Below are 15,766 nucleotides of genomic sequence, written 5' to 3'. Positions count from 1 at the left end.
GTGCCTCTCCTCCTGCATTTACCGGGTCCCGCGGAGCTGACGGTGCCGGCATCTGCACCGGCGGCAAGCGTGTTGCGAACCTCAGCGACCCCTATCCATTCCTTTGTTCCGGGCGGACTGCCATTTTGTTTTATGTTTCGGCGAGACAGGGGCTGGTGTTTTCAATTCCAAAGTCCTGCGTGCCGGCCTCGATCCTTGCGATCCGTTCCGTATGTGTGCGGTGGGTCTTCATACAGCTGCTCCTTCGTTTCTAGCACTGATTACCACATTTCTTGCACGTTTTTGTACGCGGCATCAAGGATCATCAGGAGCTCCCTCTGAGACACGTCATTTCACATGGCTCTGTAGCCACGCCCCCCTGTGTCTGGAATTTCTTTGCAATTTGCAATGAAAGAAGGATTTGGGAAGGTCATGGACATGCTTCCAAATTCCCAAGTCATTTTTTCTCGTATTGCGCAAAGACAAATGTGGCTGCGTTCTTCTTCATTTGGGCCACAAATGGAGAAAGTGAGTCGCAATGTCAATAAGGCTGTTTGTGCCTTTCTAAGAGATGTTGGCATGTCTTCTTTTCACAATGAAAATATTATGTTTCTTAGCACATACATTTTTCGCAGAGATGGAGTCCATCTTACTTATTCTGGCAATCAGATTTTTCTGAGAAATGTACAAAATGCATTGCAACCTTTTTTGTAATTACAGCCATCCATTTTGCAGTAGGTGTTGAACATTTCAAGTTTTTCAAACACAAAAAAACACCACCAAAAGGGTCTTTTCAGAGCCACCACTTTCCCCAAGCGAAAAGTGCAATGGTTTTGATAGGGCAGCACCCTAACATTTTAGATGTCCGCAAACTGTGCCCGAACTTCTAAAAAATGCACAGGGCCCTGCTTCATTTATTTGCAAATTCTATTTTTAAACTGTGAAAGGCTGCTCTGAAAAGTGCATTTTTTTGGGGGGGTTTTGTTGTTTTATATTTTTTTGTTTTTTTACACACAACACACTAGGAGAGGAGGGGAAAGGAGGGTAAGGAGGGGACTCCAACCATGGGGATAAGAAAGGGCAGGTGGAGAGAGGAAGATGTAGGGCGGGCCTTACTTAGGTAGGTAGCAGGTCTTCTGGTGCCCTGTGACTGCAGTCTCGAAAGCACTTCGAAGACTCTCCCCCCTGCAGAGTACTGTGTCGCAGTGCATACACAATATTGTGACCCTCGAAAGGTAAGGGTTAACAGCATTGTGAATGGCCTGTGAGGCAGCTGGAGGGATGCGCTCTCCCATAGGAGTGTTTCTTGTGGTGAGAGGAGCAGAAATGGAGCATGTGGTAGAGGAACTCAACCTACTACGTTCATCACAAGGTACAATCTTGTGAACGGCCCCACTGTGGAACGACCTTAGGTGTCACTTCATGGATGTCGTACCAAAGCTGTACGAACCAGGCCTCCCACGACTCAGCAGCATTTTGCACTGGTTGCAGGTGACCTTGTTCGCACGTGCTTTTGGTACGTTACCATGAATGGTAAATAACGGCCACACCCAAGACTCACAGCGAGTGCTGGTAGTACATCCTCCTCTACATCCTCACGCCTGTTCCCCTCTGCAGGCCCTTGGGGACGTGGTGGTGGTGGAGGGGGTGGGGTGGTGCTCAGGCAGATGTAGCAGCAGTAGCCATCGATGCCATCAGGGTTGATTTGATGATCTCCAATGAAAAGCCAAATCAGTAAAGACAGCAAAACTCAATTTGCAATAGCCAGAAGCACAATGAGGATGAGCTCTGGGGTGTGGCCTTTTATAGGGGTGATGGTGCACGCTTTGCGGACAGCCGCGCAGTCCGCGGACAGATCGAAAACCCAAAAAAGGCTCAAAAAAGGCTCAAAAAGTTCTAAAAAGTATGTAGAAAGCCAGGATCATTGTCTGGGACATGTGCAATGGTAAATTTGTTCTGTCAAATACTTTGGATTGTCTAAAAACGTACTTTTAAAATGTTCGGGGACCCGGACAGTATCCGTAAATCAGGACACATGCTCAGCGTGGGTGCGGTTACATGATGATGTCGCGAACATGTTTGCGAAGGGAACGGGTGTTTGTAGGACACCAAATGCACATAAACGCTGTGGGCATGCGTGCAGGTGTTCTACAGACAGTAATCGGGTCCTGAAAGTAATTAAAAGTGCAGCACACGTGAGACCGACAGTTATGGACAGGCGCAATGTTTGTAGGATTTATGGGTGTGGTGCGCATGTGCGTAGATGTTGCACAGACAGTATAGACAGGTATATTGTCCATAGGACACCTCAATTTTACTTAATTACGGACATTCTGGGCACCGCGCGTGTTCTAAAAACAGTTCCATCTTGCTTGCGGATAGTACGGACAGGTATAGTGTCCTTAGGACACCTCCATTTTATTTAATTGCGAACATCCCGGACTCCACGCATGTTCTAAGAACAGTTCCATCTTGTATGCGGACAGTCCGGACAGGTATAGTGTCCTTAGGACATCGCCATTGCGGATGGGATGGGTGTCTGCAGGACACTAAATGTGCAGGAACGGGCATGCGCATGTGCGCAGGTGTTCTACGGACAGTGTTCTGGTCATCAAACTAATTAAAAGTGTGACCGACGTGAGACAGACAGTTACGGACAGGCGCGATGTTCGTAGGATTTATGGGTGTGGTGCGCATGTGCGTAGATGTTCTACAGACAGTACGGACAGGTATAGTGTCTGTAGGACACGTCCATTTTAGTTATTTACGGGCACCCCACGTGTTCCAAGAACAGTTCCATCTTGCCTGCGGACAGGACGGACAGGTATAGTGTCCTTAGAAAACCTCCATTTTGGTTAATCACGGACATCCCAGACACCGCACGTGTTCTAAGAACAGTTCCATCTTGCTTGCGGACAATACGGACATGCATAGCGTCCTTAGGACACCCCCATTTTGGTTAATTATGGACATCCCGGACACCCGCACTGTCTGCGGACATCCCAACTGCCTTTTAAAAAAAATAAGACACAAAGGACTGATTTAAAACACACATAATATTTTTTTTTATTATATACAAATATGGGGTGGTTTTGTTATCTTATTTTCCTCCTTACTGCCTTACATCAACCTATGCAAAGCATCCCTTAGAGTCAGAAAAAACAAGCATTTCCAAGAATGGACAACATAAATGATGTTGTTGGAGAAAACAGACATCTCAACACATCGCAAAACTGTACCCATGCCTCTATTAACAAGGCACCTTCCAACATTTTGCTAGGGATTGAAGACATTGGGGTTGTTCTATTGTGCTCTTGTTAGTATTTCAGAAAGAAAAAAAACACCTTTGCAGTAGGGAAAAGCAGCATTAGTTCTTCCACCTACAACTTCAAAACAGGAACCAAACTTAGGGCACTGCTGTAGCCCAAATGCTCTCTTCCAGAGTGCACCACCAAAACATCAGGAATACCAAAAGTAGCCATGTTTCTGCAAAGAGCAAGCTGTGCCTGAAAAATGTGGCCAGGCAAACTGCATCATAAAGCCTCCAGGCCTGGAACACCAAGATCTGCAGAAACCACTCTTGCCTTTTCATACCTCTCCAGAACACATACAAAGGAATCTCCCACTATCCATACAATAACTCCAGCTATCTCCACTACACACCCAACACAGCAATGAAAAAAAGTATTATGGTCCCTTCCTGTAAAGCACACCCTTAACACCTGATTGGCTAATCCCCATTTCCAGGCAAGGCATGCTGAGAAGTCCCAGGTGAGGCACATGTGATCCATGAACTACCGCAGTGTTCACGGATCTCATAACACAGAAGCAGCCCTTCTTCCCTTTCCACTTCAGAGCACTCTCTTATTATCTACTGATAAGCAGTCCCACAACCATCCACTTATCACATCCAAGATATCTACATCTAACTATCAACGCAGTACAACACTGAAAATGTACTGTTCAACACTCAGAGCACAGGTCTCCTATGATTCCCAAGCACCTGCATCCAAAAGAAATGTACAACTCTCCAAGATTTCTTCTTCCAGATACATTCTCATCTACATCCATCAATACAAACTACAGGTATGCATATATGCTGTAATGCACACAGAAAATGAAAACTGCATGTATGCTTCCAAAGCATTGCAAGTACATAGATTGCATGCATATGAACAGGGTGCCTGCACTTGCCCTGCAAAACCTACTCAATAATCATACTGTCATTTGTACCATCTCCTCACAGTTATTTACAATCCTTGTTGCTTTCACAGTTTTCTTGTACTGCCCACTAGCATAACAGCTACAAACCACATATTTCAATTTCAGCACCACTGCCTGTGATTTCTTTTATAAAAAAAAAAAACACATTGGGAACATTTGCACAGCACATTCAAATGTCAAATCCTATGTAAAATACCCAGAATGTACACAAAAAAGAGAAACTGCATGTATGTTAGGAAAGCATGGCAAGTACATGCATTGCACAATTGACAAAATGCACCATTGGGAGGTAAGTAAAGAAATGCATGTGTACATTGGAAACAGTGCTATCTATAAATTTGGATAAATAAATGAAACAACAGAAAATAATTTCTGCACTCATGTAGTGAGCATCTATGTGTAAGACAGTTGACACAATTCCACACACGGTAACATTCTCCTTTCCAATCTCTACATCTCTCTGTCCTTTTTCTCACTATACTATGACTTCCACTAATCCATTTCCAAAACAAATAGTGCAAAAACATCTCACACACTTCAAAGGTGCAGCCCCACAGGGCACAATTATCACTGCAGAACTGGCCCCACATCAACAATGCTAATACTCTCAAGTCCCCAATTGATTGCAGTGCTGTACAATTGCACAAACACACTAACTCTACCTGCCAACAAATCCTCCTACAATCTGTTCTCCTACTGCTATTACTGTACCATTAACACACATACCCACTAACGTCCTTCTTTTGCAATTGCAGTGAAGAACCACCTCCTAAAAGCCAGTGATGTCTCTGCTGGAAGAGAAATCCCAGAAGAAACCTACTCTTCACATCCAACAAAGTAAGCACAGTACTGTTCTAGTGTTCTGCCTGTTATTCAGACAGTACAGTGCTGTTGTATTGTAGCCTACACAATTGTATCCAACCCCATAGCACTCGCTTCACCCTTACGCATTGTACCTTGCCAGGTCCACTGTTTCTATTGTCATCAGAACACCAGTATGTTAAAACCCACTAGTTTTATAAAAAATATTGTAATGTCCTTACTTCTTCAAGCACATTACACTGTCATACACACTGAAGCAAACATTTCCCACAGGAACACACACACATACCAGTACAACTTGCCAACCAAAAGTAACATCCCTTTGCATAATCACACTCCTCTATGTATACCTCTCCTCAAATTCAGACACTCAAGTACAGTACCCTCAAATACATTGCACAACTTCCAAACCCACACTTTCCTTTTTTCTCCAACAGCTAAAAGACACTGCCTACCAAAAAGCAACTCTGTAGAAAACAATGCAAAAATATAGCAGCTAAAACTCAAACCATGCAAAATGGCCATCATACTTTGTAGAAAAAGTTCAAACACAACAGATAAAACAGTCACTGAGCAAAACGGAACCAGGTAGCAGGAAAAAAAGTGTGACTTCTCTTCCAAAATGTAAAACTAAAACTATTTGTATTAAGAAGAATGCCACTACCTGTAGTGCTGACACTGCATCTTCCAATGTTAACACCATAGAATCCTTCAGAACCTTTTAAAAACAGGGGAAATATCACACTCCACCCTAGTAACTTACCGCAGAAAACTGATCCTGGATGCTCCTCAAAATGAAATGAAATGATTTATATTGATTTTAATCAAAATGAAACCACTAAAAACATTAATAAGTAAACTACAAAAAGCACTTGGCAACATACGCAATATCAACATAAATACCTTTGCAAACATCTGTACAGGTGAGTGGATTCACACAACACAGAGCCATATTTCAATGAAGAGGCATAGAAACAAGAGCAAATAAACTCATCCCATAATCCTGTTGCATCGCTCGCCCCCTCGCCCCTGACGCCCATTACTTACCTTGATTTAAGCCATCCACCACCTGCGACCGCCACGCCTTCAGAACTGCCACATTGCGCGCATCATCCCGCTTGACTTTAAACATTCCCACATGTTATTGCCGGCTGTCCCCATGCAACAATTGCTGCCTGTGCATTCCGCCCGTGATATGTCTGTAATATATTGTAAAATGTTATGTAAATAATGGAGATGCCATAACTATAGTTGCAAAAAGTATGATACTGTTATTTTGATCCTGCGCACCTTGCTTGTGACACATTTAGTTTAAATGTACTTACAAGTCCAGTAGGCATCTGCACTTGTCTGAGCTACCTGCTAAATGTTCTCTGCACACTCTACAACCCCTTGCCAACTGCTCTAGGCTGTTGCGCATATGTAACACATCCATATCTCCTTTCATTGTGTCACTCAGACACTTGATAGTCTTAGTCTCCATGTACTCTTGCCTTACTGCTACCCACCCAAGGTGTAACTAGTCTTTCACCACCCATGAGCACTGTTCCTTTTCGATTACCCTGACACTGTATTGTTGCCTTTGCCTAATTTGCATTTAGCACCTGAGCTTGTAATCTGCCACTGCACATGGCCCTGCCACTATTACCCTGACACTGTTTTGTTGCCTTTGCCTGATTTTGTACTAGCACCTGAGCTTGTAATCTGCCACTGCACCTAGTTTTGCCTCTATTACCCTGACACTGTATTGTTGTCTTTGACTAACTTGCATTAGCACTCTGAGCCCGTAACTTGCCCCAATGCCTGATACTGCAGTTAGTAGCCTGACACTGCTTGCAGCTCTAAGCCTGTTCCTGCATTTACTAGCCTGATCCTGCAGTTAGTAGCCTGACACTGCTTGCAGCTCTAAGCCTGATCCTGCACTTGCATCTCGACACTGTGCCTCCCCTGAGACCAGAGCCTTCAAAGATCTGATGCCCCACCAGTTACAGCATTGCCACTTGTCAGTCCCACCATACGCTACTCATTTCAATGCTTCTGAACATTCTCAGCTATCTAATTGCCTTCCACTGAACCCCTCTGCTTATTCCGACTGTAGATCTGTACAGAATATTGGCCTCTAGATTCTAGCTCTCTAGGCCACCTTAATCTAAAGTTATGCTAACTTCGACCATCATCATCATGTTTACATTCTGCCTGGTCCCCCACAACCTCCCTTGCACAGGACTGTACTTCCTCTCCCACCCCAATGGCCCTAGCAGACCAGCATGCCATAGACACCATCCCATCCCCTGTCGCACCCCATTCCTACCCAAAATAAACCCCTTCCAACCTGCCTTTTCTGAGCCTCACCCTACAGCAGACACCTGCAGTAACCAAAAAGCAATGCGAGTCACTACCCCTTGCACATCTACCCCCAAGAACCTCACTACCAGCAACTCCTACCCCAGCATAGGTATAACAAGACTCGACCGCCTCAGATCTAGGACACACACCACTTCGACTCCTCCTAACACAGGCCGAAGAAAAAGTAAAACTAAACCCAGACCAGCCATCCACCTCACACATCCTATATTATCTCCCGACCGGATCACTTTCTATTGTAATGCCCCCCGCCCTCCGGCTCACTCAACAGAAAGCCTCACCAAACTACCACAGAAACAATCAAAGGCACACTCATCAACGCGAGATCCTTAGTCGCCCATGCCTTAGAAATAGCTGACATCATCTCCCTTAATGATCTAGACCTCATAGTTATTAACGAGACACAGCTTCTGGCCCCGCACTAGCTATACCTAATGACTACACCATCTACTGCATAGACAGACAAAAAGCCAAAGGCGGCGGTGTGGCCATCATTGCAAGAAGTTCCCTCACATAAGACATATACTAAACCAGTCACTCCCATCTGCGGAATTACTCACCATCAAACTTTCCACAACCAACACAACCAACACAAGTGCAATCACCACCCACCTCATCTACTGACCGCCAGGCCCCATATCATCATTCAATGACAATATAACTCTCCTGCTCTCCAACAACACCATACCCAACTCACGATTACTTATCCTAGGTGACTTTAACCTCGTATTTAATGATGACAAAGATGACAAAGAAAACACCATCGCTAACACTATCTCAGATTTAGGACTCCCCCACCACAACAAAGGACGCATCCTTGACTGGATAGCTGACCTCATTTGCAATACCAAAGTCAGTGTAGCCTGCCAATCAGCGCTCCCTCAAAATCAGTCATGCGGTAACACTTAACTATTTATCGATTGCTTAAGTAATTAGACCATTGCATAGTAAGTAAAAAGTGATAGGACAGATATTTAGTCACAAGAGTAAACACTGCATGTCTATCAGAAAATGTATTTAATCACAAAAATGGAAACTGCACGCCAACACGTGTTTCAGCCCTCTCCGGGCCGTCCTCAGGGCGTATTTGTTATTACAATGAACAGTGTTCTGATAAAGAGCATAAATAAACCATGCCCATTTGCATAGAAATAAGGGATAAACAAATTATTGCCATTTTGCAATAAAACATTTTTTTTACAAGGACGAAATTGGTCCATCACAGTTTGAAACAAACATAATCCAAAAGAAACGTATGCAATATAAGTATAAATACAGTGTCAGCGAGGAGAGAGAGAGAAAAAGGGGTTGACAAGGATGAAGGGTCAGGGGAGAAAGGAGAGAAAATTAAATTGGCAGGTTAGAAATAATTTAATATTGTACATACATTCATTATTAGATTTCCAAATTCCTAACCATAAAAACCCATATAGAGAACTGGTTATTTGCATGGCTAGGTAGTTGCAACTGATCGGACGAGTGGACAGTCCATAATAATAGTGTACCTGATTGTTGTCCATTAAAAAAGTAACAAATTCCATCCAACTCTAATGGATATATTTGCTGGTGCCTGCGAGAAAATACGATTATGTGTTGTAGCTTAATGGGTGCACTGTGTACTGGAATAATATAGCCACTGCAGCTGCGAAATTCTAAAATGACAAACTCTACAAAGCGCTTACCTAAGGCGAGGTAACTTGATTATGGGGAGTTTGTTTAATGGTCCTGGCTTCTCGAATATACGAACAAGTTCTGAAATGGGCGAGTACAAGAAGACACTATTGTAAGTAACGCGGGATAAATGTTTATAATTGCAAAGATTCCAAATTCTGCTATGTGAACGAGGCACTAACCTTTAAACGCCTAAATGCGTGTGCAGCTCGGCAGGTTTCTGCCGTCTGTCTCCAGCTTCCTGGAAGGAATGTGGGTGCGGCTGTACTGACCTATAGTTGCTCAGCCAGGCTGTTTAATGGCTTTGGTCATGTGACCATCCTGTTGCCGTTGCCTGGCAACTCAGGCGGTGTGAGGGGAATACTCAAGTTAGGTAGGAAGTCAATTGAGATCTAAAGAAAAGCGTTTGTACAATTGTCCCTTGGCTTACGACCGTAACCGAACAGGGGTATATTGAAATTAGTTTGAGTGCAACTCTTAGCGTTCTTACATTTGTGCTAGTTTGTGAACTGATTGTAGGATTCGAGAATTTGTTATTTCTGAGTATTTTAACATTCAAGAAAGGTATCGGATGTATGCAAGTTAATGGGCACACTATGGCTCCTAAGATATAATAAAGTACAATAAGTTGGTTTTAAGTTGATGATAGTGTAATTTAATAATTAATCTTAGTTAGGCAAACTAGCCGTATTGGTGTAAAGCTAGCGGGAGTTGGAGGAGACCGTGTTATTGTTCTAGGTCATGGTTTGGCGTGAGAGTGAAAATAGAAGGGTGCAAAAAATAATGCATTTAGAAATATACCTAATTAGAATCAGTGATTCAGTATCTTGCGGTTAGAGTTTTTTGGATAGATATAATTAGTCTAGTTCTAAAATGGATCAGGTATATATGAATAAATAGGAAAAGTTTTTTGAGTATTAACCCTCTAGTTAGCTGATTTGCCATGAAGATATTAAGGAATGGTAGGTCGATTTATTGGCCCAATGGTAACTAACGTGTCATAATTAAATTGCTAATGGACAGTCCACCCTTCCGTGTTGCTACACCTGCACAGACAGTAATCCCTTCAAAAACCGGTTGCAAAAAACCGAAACACTGGTTCAAAAATTTATGAAATTAGAACGCCTAAGTAAAAAAGAAATCAATAAGTACTGGGAACAAGTATCATTGAAAAACTACCTTAAACAAGATATCATTCCCAGGGGCTTACGAATACTTATATTCCCAGATTTTAATCATCATGATGACCAAGATCTCGCTTCAGACTGGGAAGCTAACCTCACTGTGAGTTCTGAGAACATGATGAAAATCCTTGTACAACACGCTGAGAGGGAACATACCAGAGTAACCGCTGAAATTGCTCAGGTTCAAAAAGAAATCTCAGAAATGTCTAACGCTGCAGCTTCTAAAGACAAAAACTATGAGAAAATGCACAGTATCTTAGAAGATTACCAAGACGATATCAAAATTAGGAAATTTAGGAAATTTTATCGTGATGAACGAGACTATATCAATGACAGAGTCTACACATTTCAGACAAAGTATGATGGAGACCAATCACACATCAAGACTCCTAACACTTCACCAGTTACATCAGATCCTGACTCTGATCAGGAACCATCAACAACGAATGTAGCAGGGATTCACAACATAGATGAAATATCTGAGGAAAAACGTCATAATAGAAGAGGCTTTTTGGCTGAAATTAAAAGATTCAAAAAGGGCAACGCTCAGAATTCCAATACTAATTACAAGAATGTACGTTTTCAGAAAACACTCCCTTTAGGCCCCAATATACCAACCACCCCAACAACGTCAGAGGAGGAAGAGGAAGAGGAGCTAAGAGGAGAGGGAACAGGAGACATAAGGAAAAGATTTACCAGATCAAGTCTCAAAATATCCAAACCAAGGCCAATCCTCAAAACCTAGTTATTAATCTCTCTGCCAAACAACTATCACCGCAACAGATCAATGTTCTCAATTATGGCCTTTCCTTTGCACCCAGCTCGAAAGCCAATATGACTGAGGTCCAAATAGACCTCTATAAATTTACTAGAAAACTGAAACTGAAAAAGTATTTTCACAATAAACCAGTATTCTTCCAACAACAGATTTCATTACCACCGATCAGCAATAAAAGCATACAAGAGATTGAAAATGTACACCTTCTGGCGAACCTTACTACGGACAATGCCCAATCTATCAGTGATATCCAAAGAGACCTAGGGATACACCAACGCAATATGGATATAACTGAACATAAGAACAGATCTAAATTCATGCCACCCATTTCAGGGGATAATATTATAGATGTGTTCTACAGGTCTATTACCAGGGAAATTCACCAATATATAGATGGTCAAAATAAGGACTTTTTCAGTAAAAAACCCAATCTTTCCAAAACAGAACAAGAGGCACTTTATGAGCTCTCGGGTGATAATTCCATTGTGATTAAGGAGGCAGACAAAGGGGGTAACATAGTTATCCTCAATAAAACGGACTATATTAGAATGGCACAAGCACACCTAGATACCCCTGGTTGTTACCGTAAACTGATGAGTAACCCGATAACTCAAACAGTTCAAGAACTTAAAAGCTTGATTGGTGAGTGGCACCTAAAAGGGATGCTCACGGATGAGGAGAAATCCTTTCTCACTAACACCACACCACTTATGCCTACCTTGTACCTATTACCCAAGATACATAAACCATTTGATAGTCTCCCATCAGTGAGACCTATAATGAGCGGACAAGGGGGGGTCACAGAGAATTTAGCAACCTATATTGATTCCTGTATTAAGGACCTAGTTCCAAAAATTCCAGCGTTTCTTAAAGACACAACTCATGTCTTACAGATCCTGAACAATAGTGTATGGAAATCGCATTACCATTTGGTTACTCTTGATGTTACTGCCCTGTACACTTCAATTGATCACTCACTAGCGATTAAGACATTGGATTACGTCTTTAGACTGCACTCAGCATCACATGCAACTCATGTACAAATGTTGAAGAATCTGGTTGACTTTACACTAAATCACAATCAATTTATTTTTAACGATGAGTACTATACCCAAACCAAGGGGATTGCCATGGGAGCCAAATATGCTCCAGCTTTGGCAAACCTCTTCATGGCATACTTTGAGGACCTATATGTGTTCTATAACAAGCCATATATTGAGTTTATTCAAATTTGGAGAAGATACATAGATGATGTTTTTGCAATATGGGCAGGCACACCAGAGCAGTTTCAAGAATTTATGCAATACCTGAACCACAACCAATTTGGGATACACTTCACAGGCCATATTGATACTACCGAAATTGAGTTCTTAGATCTTAGAATCTATGTTGATAATCAAACCTTACAAACTAGTACATTTCGTAAAACAACTGCAGTCAACTCTATCTTGCATGCAAAAAGTAGCCATAGAAGAAATGTGATCGACAATATTCCTCGAGGAGAATTCCTTAGAGCTAGGAGAAATTGCAGTCAAGACGTGAACTTTCGTTTAGAATGTAAGTCTATAGGAACCAGATTCCAAGAAAGAGGCTACACGCAAACCAACATTAACCATGCACTTAGGAATGTGAAAACAATCACAAGATCTGCTTTACTTACCCAGTCCAAAAAACTGGCTAAATTTCCACAATATGTGAACTTCATAACAAAGTATTGCAGTGACTCCCAATTTATATATCATATTTTCAACAAACACTGGCATATCTTACATTTGGATCCAGATTTGGAGACTCACATCAATGAGAAACCTAGAATAATTTTCTCTAGAGCTCCTACACTTAGAAATTTATTGTGTCCCTCCTTTATGAAATCTGGTTCCGACAGACAGTCTAACTGGCTCACACAGAACATCAAACCTAATGGATTCCACAAATGTGGGACTTGCAATTTTTGTCAATTTGCCTTATCGCCAACTAAAATATTTTCTTGCCATGGCAATCTAAATTTCAAAATTACGGACTTCATGAATTGTCGCTCCAAATATATTGTGTATGGAATTATATGTGTCTGCAAGAAAGTTTACGTTGGCAGTACCATCAGAGAACTGAGGGTAAGAATCAGAGAACACCTTGCAAACCTTAACAGCCAAGACATTAATCTACCATTTGCAAGACACTGGCAACAAGAACACCAACTGGCACATAGAAAGGACATCAGATTTGTAGGACTACAACACATTAAACCGCATGCCAGAGGTGGTAATCGAGAACTCTATCTACGACAAGCGGAAGCCCGAATGATTTGTAGACTTAGATGCGTTCTACTTGGACTCAATCAAGAACACAAACTTAATGTTTTTCTCTGATATTGCATGTTTAAATCTTTATTTAATGTTCAAAGATGTTGTGACCCTGTGTGGCAGGTGTAGCAACATGGAATGGTGGACTGTCCATTAGCAATTTAATTATGACACGTTAGTTACCATTGGGCCAATAAATCGACCTACCATTCCTTAATATCTTCATGGCAAATCAGCTAACTAGAGGGTTAATACTCAAAAAACTTTTTCCTATTTATTCATATATACCTGATCCATTTTAGAACTAGACTAATTATATCTATCCAAAAAACTCTAACCGCAAGATACTGAATCACTGATTCTAATTAGGTATATTTCTAAATGCATTATTTTTTGCACCCTTCTATTTTCACTCTCACGCCAAACCATGACCTAGAACAATAACACGGTCTCCTCCAACTCCCGCTAGCTTTACACCAATACGGCTAGTTTGCCTAACTAAGATTAATTATTAAATTACACTATCATCAACTTAAAACCAACTTATTGTACTTTATTATATCTTAGGAGCCATAGTGTGCCCATTAACTTGCATACATCCGATACCTTTCTTGAATGTTAAAATACTCAGAAATAACAAATTCTCGAATCCTACAATCAGTTCACAAACTAGCACAAATGTAAGAACGCTAAGAGTTGCACTCAAACTAATTTCAATATACCCCTGTTCGGTTACGGTCGTAAGCCAAGGGACAATTGTACAAACGCTTTTCTTTAGATCTCAATTGACTTCCTACCTAACTTGAGTATTCCCCTCACACCGCCTGAGTTGCCAGGCAACGGCAACAGGATGGTCACATGACCAAAGCCATTAAACAGCCTGGCTGAGCAACTATAGGTCAGCACAGCCGCACCCACATTCCTTCCAGGAAGCTGGAGACAGACGGCAGAAACCTGCCGAGCTGCACACGCATTTAGGCGTTTAAAGGTTAGTGCCTCGTTCACATAGCAGAATTTGGAATCTTTGCAATTATAAACATTTATCCCGCGTTACTTACAATAGTGTCTTCTTGTACTCGCCCATTTCAGAACTTGTTCGTATATTCGAGAAGCCAGGACCATTAAACAAACTCCCCATAATCAAGTTACCTCGCCTTAGGTAAGTGCTTTGTAGAGTTTGTCATTTTAGAATTTCGCAGCTGCAGTGGCTATATTATTCCAGTACACAGTGCACCCATTAAGCTACAACACATAATCGTATTTTCTCGCAGGCACCAGCAAATATATCCATTAGAGTTGGATGGAATTTGTTACTTTTTTAATGGACAACAATCAGGTACACTATTATTATGGACTGTCCACTCGTCCGATCAGTTGCAACTACCTAGCCATGCAAATAACCAGTTCTCTATATGGGTTTTTATGGTTAGGAATTTGGAAATCTAATAATGAATGTATGTACAATATTAAATTATTTCTAACCTGCCAATTTAATTTTCTCTCCTTTCTCCCCTGACCCTTCATCCTTGTCAACCCCTTTTTCCCTCTCTCTCCTCGCTGACACTATATTTATACTTATATTGCATACGTTTCTTTTGGATTATGTTTGTTTCAAACTGTGATGGACCAATTTCGTCCTTGTAAAAAAGAATTTTTATTGCAAAATGGCAATAATTTGTTTATCCATTATTTCTATGCAAATGGGCATGGTTTATTTATGCTCTTTATCAGAACACTGTTCATTGTAATAACAAATACGCCCTGAGGACGGCCCGGAGAGGGCTGAAACACGTGTTGGCGTGCAGTTTCCATTTTTGTGATTAAATACATTTTCTGATAGACATGCAGTGTTTACTCTTGTGACTAAATATCTGTCCTATCACTTTTTACTTACTATGCAATGGTCTAATTACTTAAGCAATCGATAAATAGTTAAGTGTTACCGCATGACTGATTTTGAGGGAGCGCTGATTGGCAGGCTACACTGACTTTGTTGTTTCCTTTTGTATATGAAGGGGTACCGAGAACTTACCCTTCTAAGCACTGCCACTGCTGCAAACCTCTCAAACACCTAATCAATAAGGGTACGCGCACCTACCCACATTGGGGTCTTTTTCTCGGAATCTATTTACTCATTTGCAATACCACCATCCTATCCAACACACCATGCACCTGGACCGACCACCAGCTCATCACCGTCACCATCAACAAAGACACTCACACACCCGATCCCCCTCCCAATGCTCCACCTACTCTCACAAGAAACAGCAAAAATATCACAGTTGAAAAACTCCTCCTCTACTCCAACCCCCTCTCCCATCCCAGACACATGTACCAAAGGCATCTCTTGGTGCACCAACATACAAGAAGCTCTCCTCGGCAAAACTGCTATGCTACAAACCAAAATTGAGTCAAAGAAAGAAAGTCTTACCTTCGCTGATAAT

This window comes from Ambystoma mexicanum, chromosome 7q (genome assembly GCF_040938575.1).
Source record: "Ambystoma mexicanum isolate Mex_15411 chromosome 7q, UKY_AmexF1_1, whole genome shotgun sequence".
Lineage (NCBI taxonomy): Eukaryota > Metazoa > Chordata > Amphibia > Caudata > Ambystomatidae > Ambystoma > Ambystoma mexicanum.
This window is presented reverse-complemented; position numbering follows the sequence as displayed.